Source organism: Perca fluviatilis, chromosome 4 (assembly GCF_010015445.1).
Source record: "Perca fluviatilis chromosome 4, GENO_Pfluv_1.0, whole genome shotgun sequence".
NCBI lineage: Eukaryota > Metazoa > Chordata > Actinopteri > Perciformes > Percidae > Perca > Perca fluviatilis.
This window is the reverse complement of record NC_053115.1, coordinates 25,404,638-25,419,497: the sequence shown is the minus strand read 5'-3', so window position 1 is coordinate 25,419,497 and position 14,860 is coordinate 25,404,638. Positions and strand designations below refer to the sequence as shown.

Here is a 14,860-nt window from a genome sequence, read left to right as displayed (position 1 = left end):
AGAGCATGACAGGCAATCAGGCACACACAGAGACAGACAGACAGTTAGGAGTGGCCTGGCTGGAGGGGGTGGGGGTTGTTGTTGGTTGACTACCAAACACACGATGGAACGAGCCATGGCGAGTGGAGAGGAGCCGGGTCGCTTTGTGTCCGGCGCGTAGAAATGCATGTTTGTGGCGCTTCATGGCGCTCCGTAACACAACGTGGGCGGTGTGTTCCTGTCATTATAAATCATAACTTACAGTATTGATCAACCAATGCTTAGATTTTTAAAGATACATTTTTGTGCCTTGATTGTTGATATTACAGCTTAGACTTGAAAGAGGAGTGAGTAGGGGAATGACATGCAGCAAAGGGCAGCAGGTCGGAACCAAACCCGCGGCTGCTGCGTTGAGGACTGAGCCTCTGCATATGGGCGCATGCTCTACCAGGTAAGCTACTCAGGCGCCCAAGATTTTTAATTTACAGTATTTTAGTAGCATACGGATGAAGTTCACAACATCAGGACAATTCAACGTTGTACGTCGTTACATTAGAAAGTTTGTTCCAGTAGTCTTCTGTGATCATCTAAATATATTTGCACTTATTGTTCTGCTATCTTCTGAGGTAAGTTCAAAACCATCCGCAGCTAGAAGGAGCTCAAACGTACACTACAACACTTTTACCTAAAGAGGATAACAAAGACAACTGAATCTGTTTTCCACACTGTGGTCCTGTCTGCCTCTGAATGAACTTGCTGGGAATGAACACTATATACTGTGCATGATTCATATACCCAAAAGACCCATTACAAAGCACTGACTACAGGCAACAGCATGAAAGATACAAAAATACACTTAACACTTTAATATGGCCTAACCTTAAATTTGATGCTTTTCTGAGTCCATGTTCCAACCATGCACACGGTATAAAATTAGTACAGGTTTCAGCAAATCAACAACATTCACAGTCTCATTAATTACAGCATGCTTTGCATAGGTATACAGCATTTTAAAATCACCCACATGTTCTATATACAGTCCCCAAACCCCACAGTGGAGACTTATTTATTTTCTTCTCTTTAATTCTGTATTTTCATCTTGGCTCGCTTAGCTGCTACTTTGTCAGCAAATGTGGGAGACAAAATAATTGCCTCTATATTTCCTGAATTGATTTCTTGCAGAGTTCTAATACAGTGGTCAGGCTGGCACTCAGGCATCCATGACAGGCCCCTGGTCTGCAGGTTTTGTATTTCAGGATAAACAAAAGCACTCAAAAAGGCAAAACCTTTTTTTCTACAGCTTGTTATCAAGGTCAAGCATTGGCAATCAAAACTTTCACCTTCAGAACTGCCTTAATTCTTCGTGGCATTAATTCAACAAGGTGCTGGAAGTATTCTTTAGAAATGTTGACCCATATTGACAGGATAGCATCTTGCAGTTGATGGAGATTTGTGGGATGCACATCCAGGGCACGAAGGTCTTGTTCCACCACATCCCAAAGATGTTCTATTGGGTTGAGATCTGGTGACTGTGGGGGCCATTTTAGTACAGTGAACTTATTGTCATGTTCAAGAAACCAATTTGAAATGATTTGAGCTTTGTGACATGGTGCATTAACCTGCTGGAAGTAGCCATCAGAGGATGGGTACATGGTGGTCATAAAGGTGTGGACATGGTCAGAAACAATGCTCAGGTAGGCTGTGGCATTTAAACAATGCCCAATTGGTACTAAGGGGCCTAAAGTGTGCCAAGAAAACATCCTCTACACCATTACACCACCACCACCAGCCTGCCCAGTGGTAACAAGGCATGACGGATCCATGTTCTCATTGTACGCCAAATTCTGACTCTACCATCTGAATGTCTCAACAGAAATCGAGACTCATCAGACCAGGCAACATTTTTCCAGTCTTCAACTGTCCAATTTTGGTGAGCTTGTGCAAATTGTAGCCTCATTTTCCTATTTTTAGTGGAGATGAGTGGTACCCGGTGGGGTCTTCTGCTGGTGTAGCCCATCCACCTCAAGGGTGTTTGTGTTGTGGCTTCACAAATGCCTTGCTGCATTCCTCGGTTGTAACGAGTGGTTATTTGAGTCAAAGTTGATCTATCAGCTGGAATCAGTCGGCCCATTCTCCTCTGACCTCTAGCATCAACAAGGCATTTTCGCCCACAGGACCGCCGCGTACTGGATGTTTTTCCTTTTTCAGACCATTCTTTGTAAACCCTAGAAATGGTTGTGCATGAAAACCATAGACAGACCAGCCCGTCTGGCACCAACAACCATGCCACGCTCAAAGTTGCTTAGATCACCTTTCTTTCCCATTCTCACATTCAGTTTGGAGTTCAGGAGATTGTCTAGAGCTGAACGACACCCCTAAATGCATTGAAGCAGCTGCCATGTGATTGGTTGATTAAATAATTGCATTAACGAAAAATCTTACAGGTGTTCCTAATAACCTTTAGGTGAGTGTACATCGATATGGATCGATATATCAATTCAATGATCAGCGATCCAATATCACCAATGCAAAGTGAAAATATTGGTACATATCATGAAACTTAGTTTTGAAATTCCCACTTTATATTAGTTCTTTTCATTAAAAAGAATTGTTTGTTGGTCACTCAATTTCGTGGGTGTGTTTGATTTGTGTCACTTAGCGTGCTCGATGGGTGGTGCTTTCAATCAATGATACATTAAGACAGATGCAACCTTGTTTTAAGTACAATAATGCTAATAATCGTGGTTTATTGACATAATCCTTATATAATTGCATTGTTGTGCAAACACAAAATGCTAAGCGCGGTGTGAACAACACTCCTCACACCCCTACACTCGGCTCGTGAATGTACACATTCAAATGTAACTTTTCCAGTGTTTACAGTAGTTGCTAGTGTCTGGCACGCATTGTCTCCAACTACAATTTCAAAAATAATGATTAAATGATAAAGTAGATCTTTAACTTAGACAGAAAGCCTTTCTTGTGTGACTTTGCAGTAGTTAATTACTTAACATTTCATCTTGTTTTACTCTTCATGTAATGTTCCCTGTGGTGAATCTTCAGTTTAATGACCTCATTGAACCTTCCCTTCTGGTGCAGAGGAGGTAACCACCACCCACATACTGAGTTGAGTGATGGCGAATACGAGGCCCGGCTCCAGAGAAATCAAACGAGGACACAAGTTCAGAAAAGAAAAAAAAGAAATGTATGTTGTCCACTTGCACCAGTCTTGACTCCTGCGGTCTGACCATGAACTGAGTTTTCCTTCAGATCTAACCCCTTGTCTAACATAGTTTTTCCTCTTAACAGGCCACTGGGGTGAAGACACCCTTTGAACCTTTTAAGCACGACTTCATGACATCACGCTTTCTGCAACAAAAAAAAAAAAAACTCACACCGTCCGTGTGAGAGAGGGAAGAGACGACATGCTGGATTGGCAGGGAGAGCAAGCAGTGACTGAGAGTGCATTAGACCTCTGGCAACAACTGAGGCATCAATTAATGAGCAGCCTGGGAATGTGTCCATCCAGACACACTCTGCACTGGGGAGCCATAGGAGGCTGGGCAAGGGCCACAGACGACTGGAAGACATGAATAATTGAGGTTCCTGTTTTAAATGTTTAAATGAATTACGGCCATGGGGAGGTGTAAAGAGATGTACAAGAGGGAGGGAGGGAATGGCAGCAAAAATATCTCCATTATGTCTCTAATCATGAAGCAGAGAGGTGTTCTGTGTCAGTAATAAAACTTGCTAAGTCATGTCATTAGTGGGGTGACATAACTGCATGCTAAGTCCTATATCAAACTAGCTTTGACAATTCTGTCGAGTGAGTGCAGTGCTTGTTTTGTCAACCAGGCAGGGATTTGGACAGATTTCTGTCAATACACTAGCAATGGAACATACTGGCCTTATTTTGACATAATTCAAATACACGCACATGGCTTGGCGTTGGCACAATTATCGCCTAATTCTCTGTGTACTGTACAGCAATGAGATGAAGATTTTCAATGACTATTCAGTGGAGATATTTGTGAAGATGCAAAGAGAGGCCGCACAGTATTAAAGCCAGACAATGACAATAAGTCCCAATAGGTCAGCCTTCCTTTGAACTAATTCAATTTATTTGAGTCACTTCATTTTCAGTGTCTTAAACACTCTGGTTTTGTATGTACTGTATGTGTGTACGTTAATAAAACCCAAGTGCCATATAACCTATTAGAGTATGATGTTTATTAAATTGTACAAAAGGCACAGTGTGTGACACTACAGCAGCTGATATTTGTACCAGCCAGTTGTCAGCAGGACACAGTGAGTAAACAAAGCCCCTACTGATTGGCAGGCGTTCCGCTCTACAGAATCCAGCAAAGACGGCTCAAATTGGATGCCAAAACAGCACACTTAGATTTCAATTTCTCCTCCCAGATGGGAGCACCACGCACATTGCTTGTGATTCGTGTCCAGTACCTAAAACTGGGGAGTAAAAAATTATAAAATTGACACATTCCCAAAAAGGCTACACGCACGCTGGATGCTCTGGGATCGCACTGGTTTCTGAGACAGGCTGGCACCCAAAAAGATGAGATAAGAGGTGATATCAGGCTTCTTCGATGTGGGCAGCTTCCTCTGAGCTGTCAGTGCATCACTGCTTCTCCTCTCGCTTTCATTTTCTCCTTAATTCTCACCCTCTCTCACGCCGAAGTCCAAAGCCCAAGAGAAATTAGTCACCCCGCACGCAGTGGAGAGGGAGGAGTTGTGTGTGTGCTTGGAGGGAAGAGAGAGTGCAAGCAAGACAAAAGAGAACAGGGAGGGAGAGAGAACAAAATTGTTTTCCATCCCAAGGCTTATAATTCCACTTTAAATCTGAAAAGTGATACTGGTCTGAAAAAAGGACATCAATCTAAGCATCAGAAATGTGCTGCAGTAACAGGAAAAGCCTTGCTGTGCTGTAAAGATACAGTAGTGGCCACAAGAGGAAGAACTGAAAATGGTAAGAGAATCTACAAGAGCCTCTAAGGTTAAGAAATGTTCACACACACTCTTACAGGGTCTGAGCCAGAGCGCTGTATTGTGAAAATGACGCTAGACTCACTACAACTGTTATGTTCACTGATTTCTTCTATGTTTCTGTCCTCACATTGTGGTTTGTTAAATGTGATACTTCTTCCTGGAAGACACTCAAATCATACCCCCAAACCGTACAAGTATAAAAGAAACATGTAAACGTGTCTAAACGACAACTGTGTACGTTGGCTTACGTGCAGCCCAGAGAAGCATAATTCCAGCTTTAGCCAAAATACAAAATGAAACTGCTGGCTGTTACCTAGTAAACTCGTATTGCTAATGTGATGTCTGTATGCTCGGCCAAAGATGTTTTTTAGGAAGTGAAATGCCACAAACGTTAGCAAGGATTGCTTGATTTTACTGTTAACAAAGACCAAAAGAGCGATGAGTCTGCCGTTCAATAAAGATCCACCGTTAGCTACCTGCACAACATCATTCTCCAGCCCGAGATAGCAGTCAAACACTGATCAACAGCTAATGGTAGACAGTAAACAATAGTCTGAATCCCTCAGTTATACCCTCAGTTATTTAATAACTTTAAAAGGTCCCATGGCATGAAAATTTCACTTTATGAGGTTTTTTAACATTAATATGAGTTCCCCCAGCCTGCCTATGGTCCCCCAGGGGCTAGAAATGGTGATAGGTGTAAACCGAGCCCTGGGTATCCTGCTCTGCCTTTGAGAAAATGAAAGCTCAGATGGGCCGATCTGGAATCTTCTCCTTATGAGGTCATAAGGAGCAAGGTTACCTCCCCTTTCTCTGCTTTGCCCGCCCAGAGAATTTGGCCCACCCATGAGAAAGAGAGAGACATCATGACTTTCAAACGAGCAAAGTGGCAGTTGGTCAAGGCCACACCCCCACCCTCCACCTTGGCCCCCCCTCTCTCCTCCTCAATAGCTACAGACACAGAAATGGCACATACTAAGGAAAGCTCATTGTAGGACTGGCTCTAGTGGCTGTAATTCTGCACCAAGGCTAAATTTCGGGAAAGAGACTTCAGATACAGTATTAGGGGACCACTAAGGCCTATATAAAAGCATCCAAAGAGCACCATGTCAAGGGACATTTAATAAACCTCTCCGGATATTCAGAGTTAAGCAGACCTACGAGCAATTTAGAGTTACCAAATGAACTAATTAACCTAAACTGCACGTCCTTGGACTGTGGGAGGAAGCCGGAGAAAAGCCACACTGACACGGGGAGATCATGCAAACTCCGAACCCAAAACCCTTATACTTTGAGGCGACAGTTTTAATTACAACAAAATATCTGATACTTCAAAGTCTTCAGCTTTAAAAGGTGGGGTTGGTAACTATTTCCAATATACACTTATTTATATATTGTTTGAAATGGTCTTTTTGAAATGGACACCCAGACAGCAATAAATAAGGTATGGGCCCTGAAAAAGGAGCGAACAAGATCCGTCATCTGTAGCTGCTGTAATCCTGTGAAAACGCCCACCAAGCACTGCCTCGCTGTCCGCTTGGAAAGAACCAATGAAATGCCTCCTTGCCCCGCTGTGCATACTCTACCCCTTCCGTGTACCAGCCTGAGCTCAATGTGCATCACATTGCTAACAGTATCATTTTTGTTTTAAATATTTGGTATGATAATATTAGGTGTTTGCTTCCCACTGAATGAGACATGAAGTAAAATTGCATTCCTTTCTCTGCTCTGCTCTGAAGCAGTGACACAGCGGTGCTCCTGCACGTCTGTGTGTGGGTCGCAGCCCCCGGGGCAAGAGGAGGGGTTAGACGGAGCCGTGATGAGATGCTACTTTCAAATCTTGCCAGCTTTTCACCATTACTAACCCTGCCTTTAAATGTCAGCATGACCGACCAGATGTTTTGTAATTATTACCATAGGTGGGAAACATACATAGCACTCATCACTAAACATAATGCCACTTTTTAATGTAATGATTGGAATAATGAAAACGTAAGGTATCCCTATGAGGTTGTTCACTAAATGTAAACTAGAGTTAATTGGTCCAGTTTTCTAGATACAGATGATATAGATAGATACAGAAATGTTTCTTATGCTCAAAAATGTTCCCAGTTCGCATCGAGGTAAAACTATATAAACATAACGGCACAGTTGAAGCACAGTTGAAGCCTGTACATTCCTCACACACAATACTAAGCTTCATAAGTTAGACAAATCAAACTGCAAAAGAATAATTAAAAGTGAAATGTTCTGTATATATTTATAGTGCGAGTACATTGTGCACATAACTGACTGATAGAGGCATCGTGACTGACCGGATGAAAGAGGAGCGTGAACTGCAGCTCGCCTTGAGCTAATTCTATCATGGTGGAGAGATAATAAAAGATATCTGTTTCTCATTCTCAACATGTACATTAGATCAAGGCTCAGACGCTGGCTTCTGCACAATACATTTAATGACATGGGCACATTTCTTTTGAAGATAGGAGCCTGCTTTGAAGAGGAGTCCTCAGCTCTTCCACTGCTGAGATCTGATGATGGAGAAACCTGACCGGCCTCCCCGTTGGGTCACAAAATACAACCCAACTCCTATTGTTTGTGTGATGAGAGACAGGGGGACAGAAGAAGGACCTTTCAAAATCATGTAAGCAAACCACATGAAGAAATAGTCCAAATATCCATAAGAAAAAAAGCCTGAACATGAAGCAAATGGGGAGACCTTCGACATTAATTGACAATTTCATTGAGACCAATTCGTTTTATTATAATCACAACAGGATTGCCATCCTCCTGTGTTCTCAACAAGGACATAATAAGTGTAGAAAATAACTTTAGCTAATTTTTTTAACACTATAATTGCAATTTTCTACATAAATTGCAGTCTAATGATTACAGGCAGGAGGTGGAGCTTGACAACAGCACCATAAAAGAGTAGCAGAAAAAAGGACCCTCAGGCACCGCAAGAGAGAGAGAGAGAGAGAGAGAGAGAGAGAGAGAGAGAGAGAGAGAGAGAGAGAGAGATAGATAGATAGATAGATATATAGAGAGAGAGAGAGAGAGAGAGAGAGAGAGAGAGAGAGAAAATCTGCCAACACAAAATGAGAGCTCTCTTACTCCAATAGGAACGAGGGTTTAGAAGTGGGCTTCTGCAATTCCCAGACCTTTCCACTAGGCCAATGGTTAAGAGCTTGGAGAATTGAGTTTCTCACTGCTGTGCTGGAGAAGGAGTTGATGAGAAATCAGCAATGGCACAACATTCAGAGTGAAAGCTGCCAAATACTGACTATCTCAAGGAAAAGGAACAGCGGTAGATTAAAAAGGAGAGAGAGAGAGAGAGAGAGAGAGAGAGAGATAAAAAAAACACCTCCATGGGAGAGTGGATTCCCTGCTGAGACTCTTCTCCACTCAAACCTCATTGTCCTCAGTGTCCAGAGCACTTGAATAATCAATCATTTCAAAAGATTCAAATATCCTTTTAAATCCATTATAGTGTGATTTTAAACCTGAATACACTTCTAAGGATTATATACATCAGCAGTTTCCAACTTGGGGATCGGGCTCACAAGAGGGGGTCAAAAGACGATTAACAAGATAGGAAATTTTAAAGAGACTATTATTTGTTTATCTTCTGGATTAAACATTTAGACAAAACATGGTGCCACAGTTGCTGAATTAATCTTAAATAAAAACATAAAATAAAAACATAAATCCATTTAAACTGCAAATTGTATTATTAGTTTTCTCAACACTGTAATCTTTTCCACCGACCATTAGAGGCGCACATAAGAAACATTTTAAAAGCTCTTTAATTGGATGTTTCTTACCAAAATGCATCTTGGTGATGTAAAGGTGTACTCAGGACACTGTGACATCACCCAACAGTAATGCTGGGTGTGGTTATAGGTGCAACACACTTGAAACTGTCAACCAGAGAGGGCAGCAAAGAGAATTTCATGACCAACCAAGGTGGAGAAGTGCTCTAATTGTCCATCACCTCACACTGTCTATAGAAAAAAAATATGGGACTTAAAATTATGAAACCACGCAGGCCCAAAACAGCGCTTTCTTCAAAGAGAGAGAATTCCTTAAAACAAATACACCTCAACAAATGCATGAATTTAAGCAAAAAGTTGAATACACTATTGGAACGTTGCCTTTAAATGGCCTGTTTACTCTAGTTAGTACTCGTGCTGTACGGAGTCATATTAACTTTACATGATCAAGCCCTGTACTCCAGTCATGCAAACTGAGCAAACAACAGAACTGATATGATACAATGACATCACACACACACACACAATAAGAGATGCATGATGTGCCCACACAAATCATTCACATAAGCACTTAGGAAAACACCCTCTTTTACAAATAGTGTTGCACTAATGTGCGCACACACACACACACACACACACACACACACACACACACACCACACACACACACACACAGCAAATCAGCATGACTAAATAAGAGGTGCTTCACAGCCTAATCTCTGAGGAAAAATAGCTCGCCGCATCGGAAGGCTGAGCCTGGGCGAGTTTGGGACACTGCTGGCTTCTAGGAAACCAATTTGTTTGTTTATTGTCTTGGTGTGTTGTCAGCGGTTACAGTTCATTGCAGCCAGCCCATCTTGAGCATGCTCCTTTAAATGGCATCTATAAAACATGGGATATGCTATCCCCATGTCATCGTCCTCCTCCTCCTCCTCCTCTGTACATGACGGAGCTGCACACGAGCGTAACAATGCTGCATTTCGTTCGCTGTGGTTGGGCTTTGAATTTCCCTTTAAACACCCAATGGATTCACCCCAGCAGCTCGAGCTGGCGCTTTGAGAGGTGGAACAAACTGTGCTTTCTCAATACATAAGCCTATGAACACCGCTGAGCAGAGAATCTCGGGGTGCTGAAATCGGGTGTAATCATGTAGATAGATGGCTGACTTTTTATTGTTTCACTAAGCCAAATCTGCAAGGCTGGTGGTGAATACTGAGTTTCTGAAATGATGCAATACCCAGCATTTCATGGTTAACTCGTGATGGTGCTGCAGTGCTATGTTGTCTGTGACACTGGGCTGTCACATGTATATGAATGCTGCATATATATTCGGCATGTCCACACTATAGATGCAGTGATGTCAGTGTTACATGGAGACATCTGGAAGGGCTGTAGTCTCAACAGGCAATCTTAATAGCACAACTACCACAGGGCTGTTGATACATATATAAAACTAAAATGTATTGTTTTGTTTCATGCCTGCAAACACAAGCTAGACTCGCATATTATGCCCTATTGATCTGACAGAGTGAGCAGGAAGCTGGCAGAGAACACAAATACTGCCTGGGGTGGCTCCTTAAAACTAGAGACAAGCCTCTTATCCATGGTGTTCTCTTCCTCTGGAAATCACCTGGTGGCTCATGCATATCAAGTACTATCTCCAAGCCTCAGTCTGTGCTCTGCCGTCTTCAGGCTCTGCTGTTGGTTGCAATGTCTGTGGAATGGTGGCTTTTAAAAGAAAAGCACAACTGAAATTGCAAACAAGTCTGTCAATAGGGGTGGGACAAAATAGCAATACAGCAATTCATCATTGTCCTTCGTGCGATAAAATAATCGATACGCTGGCGCCAAATATCAAGGTTATAATTCATTAAAATAAGGCACTACTTCATGGCTCCTCGAGGTGGCGCTCAACACATGAATGAGGGAAACTTGAATAATGGCGCTTACCCACTGCTAGTACCAGCTCTACTCGGCTCGGCTCGGCCGCGGTGCCCCGTCCTCCATTTTCCATTGCAGATTTAGTACCGCCTCATGCATGAGGCGAGCGTGGCTGGTCGTCATAGCGACGCAGCAGGAAACTGCCGTGACCTGACGTGACACACACACAGAAGGTCGAAGGTGTGTTGTTTTTTATTCTCGGCATGTGGCTGTTGCCACAGCCAGAGGACAAATTTAGTTTTAAAAGAAGCTGGAGGCAGCAAAAAAAAAAAAAAAACATAGCTGGCTAAAATATTTGTTGGGTTTGTTCAGGACACCCCCATCTGTCGCCAGCAATGATGACGCAGTGATTAGTGACGATTCTCTCCGACCAATCAGTAGTCTGCAGGTTTTCACGTCACCTTTTGGTATCGCCTCAGCTCGCTTGGAACCTCGACGGAGGTGGTACTAAAAAGAGTACCTGTTAGCAGGTACCAGGGACTTAATAATAATGGAATACCAATAAAGGCGAGTAGAGTCGCGGCGAGGCGAGCAGGTACCACGTAATGGAAAAACGCCATATGTTAACTAGCCGAATAGGTTTTTAATGCGATGGCGGACAGCAGTCTGAGGTAAATAACAGATGCCCCAGCCACGTTTATGTCCAAAGTCTGGACCCATTAGTTCTGTAATTTAAATTTACAGACTGAAAAACTTGTGCTGCAGAATTGTGCTGTTTTCTAACAGTTTGGACTTGGAGTGAATAAAGACATTTTCAGCATTTTGTATTCATAGTTAGTCCGATATCGTGATGTATCATTTCAGGATTGTCTAGCAATATACTGATTATCGCAGAATTGCTGTGTCGTGATATTTTCAGTATTGTGAGCCATGTATCGTGCGGTACCCTGTGCCACCAAAAACAGCATGAGCAACCATTTTTGTTTCACCACTTGTTTGGGAATATGCATGCCACAGTGCAACAAGGCAATGTAATTGTGGCATTTACAGGTACAGACACAACTTTATTCTAAGCCTTTAGCTCCATAACAAATCCCCACTTTTTTACAACAACCGCTGTGGAGTGTACACATTTTTTTCCAAAATCCATTGTTACTATCAAATACAGTGGAACTGTCACATGGATCCCATCTCCAGTAATCCCAGGGTGGCCTTTGCTCTGCCTGTCAGCAATACCAACCAATAACACTGCACAATAAAACCCTCCAAAACAACAGTGGGCCGCAGGCAGCTTCAAGGGCTACTGACGGCGATCTATAAAACAATATAATGGGTTGCCTGTCAGCGAGTGTGAAAGGGAAGATCTACGCCTCCTTTGACTCTCTGAGGGGACTTCAATTAATCACAGCAGAATTGTATCACCCCGCAATAGCAGTGTAAGGTTATTACCATCCCCATATTCCGCAGGATGAAATGCGATGATAGCACTAATTGAGGGGAAGAAGGAAAAAAACAGCTGACCGCACAACGCTTGTCAAAGGGATGAAGGGCAGATAAAAGAACGGGGTGAACAAGGAGATGGATCAAGATAGAAAAAAAAAGAAGAGAGGAAGTGGAGGGGGGGGGGGTTGTGAAGAGGGAGGGGTTGTAGAAAGAGAAATAATCACTGAGGTGTGTAAGCATAATCATAAATATCTACAGTCTGTGTGCAGACAGCAAACACAGGAGCCAGTTTTCATTAGGGACTCCATCCGTGTCTTCTCAACATAATCCGACAAGATAACAGCATTGTACTTTTCTTAAGTCACAAACAAGCCGCTTGAAGCAGGAGCTGCATTTTTTTCCTTCTTATTTTGGAGTTGAGGGGAATTACACTGATGGAGGACACGGCCCACGCTGTCAGCTCCATGTCCAAATTCAGAGCAGTGATTTGACTTGGCTGTGGAGCTTTACTGTGGGGAGCTAAGTTTATGTCTGGGGGTAACCTTCACTAAGGTACAGGTGATGGAAATGCTTAGATATAGAAATATTACGCACTCTTTTTGGGGCGGAGGGGTTCCAAAAAAAAGCTGATCGGATGTAATCTACTGCACCACATAACAAGAGATAGATAGATAGATAGATAGATAGATAGATAGATAGAAGATAGATAGATAGATAGATAGATAGATAGATAGATAGAGATGATTATGTGGCAGTTTTGTTTACAGGATTATGAATCAAAATATTTTTCTTCTTCTCTGAAGCCAGGAGCAGAAAATTACTTGTCTGCATGCTGATGAGACCACATGCATCACTTATCACTTATTTAGTTTATATAAAAAAACACACACACACACACACACACACACACACACACACATACATATATACATACACATACATAGATAGATAGATAGATAGATAGATAGATAGATAGATAGATAGATAGAATAGAGATAAAGGAGGGTTTTTTGTATTTACACTCCGACGGGAGTTGCTTCAGGGCATGTGTGCACCCAAAATGAGCACCCAGAAAACTTGATTTTTGTTTAATTTAAGCATCCAATTACGGTTTCATGTTGCCGCACAGATTTGATATTCTCTGAATATAGATAGCTGGACATTTAGACTCCAGCTACCACTGCAAGCCACCTTAAATCATTAGTTTCCAGTAGCTTGCCGGGTTTCTCACAAGTTAATAACTATTTACCACAGTGGAAGCAATCAATAGTGTCATCGATACGTTTTGTTTATTCTCAGGTTTGTCTGATTAATTTCGCAGTGACACGTGAGCTTTTGAAATTCGCAGTAGCCTATACATTGTTTGAAGTCAGTAATGTCTTGACGACGTAAAAGCCACAAATGATACAGTTTAATGAACAAAATATAAGACAATAACATTTTCAGGGTATGTCAACTTACCTGTCGTTGTGCTGTCAATTAATTCCCTGAAACGGTCCCTTTCATTTATTCTCCATTGTCAACCACAAAAAACAGAGACCTCTTCTTCACAGAAATGCCATCTCCTTGTCGCTTCAAGACGCCCTCGACAGTACATAACCTAAAAGACTAGGTCTAATGTCAAAGCTCTCCAGACGCACAATCCCTGAGTAAAAGAAGTCTAAATTGGGGATGCTGGCTACTTGCAGGTGGTGCGCTTGAAAGTCTACAAAAGTTGCTGTTCCTCCGGCTCTGACACACAACTTCCAGTCCGCCAGAGCGCCACAGCAGCTGGACACGCTGCACCGTCACTCATACTTTCAGGATTCAAGCATGTCTTTTTCCGTTTACAATCCTCCTTCCAGGATGCAGTTAGGTTATGGCAACGTCTTCGTGCAGTTAGAGAAATGGATTTGAGGTGTCCGAGGGATGAGAGAGAGCAGCCGGATTCGTCTGTGTGTGTGTGTGTGTGTGTGTGTGTGTGTGTGTGTGTGTGTGTGTGTGTGTGTGTGTGTGTGTGTGTGTGTGTGTGTGTGTGTGTGTGTGCGTGCGTGTGTGTGTGTTTGTGTTGCGTGTGCGTGTTGTGTGTGTGCTTGTGCTGCGCTGGAGTTTTAGCGCCATTCAGTGGAGGTCTGCGGTATTGACAAGAAGGAGCGCAGACATTTATCTCACTCAGCTTCCAACTTCAGATGATGATAACCGGATCATCCGGTCCGGATGGTTGTGCTTTCTTGAAGACAGCAGCACACGATCTATATCAGCGAAGTATATTTTCCTTAATGTTATTACAAATGGCTTAACTTTAATGTACAGCATTGTTTTATGGCTTTTTATGTTGATTAATAGGCTACATTTAACGTGGTTTTTATTTATTAATTGCCAGCTAACAAACTAACTAACTAAAGAGGCCAGTTTATGATGTCATGTGTTTTGGTTAATGCATAGAAAAACATTTAGGGACTGTATGAAAATGATTTGGGTCGAGAGACCTAAACATCAAAAAGAAAGGTCTTCAGCCTTGATTTAAAAGAACTGAGAGTTTCAGCGGACCTGCAGTTATCTGGAAGTTTGTTCCAGATGTGTGGAGCATAAAAACTGAACGCTGCTTCCCCCTGTTTTGTTCTGACTCTGGGGACAGTTAGCAGCCCTGTCCCAGACGACCTGAGAGATCTGTGTGGTTCATAGTTATACTAGCAGATCAGAAATGTATTTTGGCCCTAAACCGTTTAGTGATTTATAGACTAGCAAAAGTATTTTGAAATCAATTCTTTGAGGCACTGGAAGCCAGTGTAAATACT

General features: G+C 42.4%; 1 protein-coding gene across 1 annotated transcript in view; it reads right to left on the bottom strand.

Annotated features, from left to right (window-relative positions):
- Positions 1–14,018, bottom strand: part of tafa3a (TAFA chemokine like family member 3a) — a 118,122-nt gene extending 104,104 nt beyond the window's left edge. Inside the window, exon 1 of the mRNA XM_039799057.1 lies at positions 13,545–14,018. The gene's annotated coding sequence lies outside the window, so the exon portion shown is untranslated. The remainder of the gene's footprint in view (positions 1–13,544) is intronic.
- Positions 14,019–14,860: the final 842 nt, after the last annotated feature.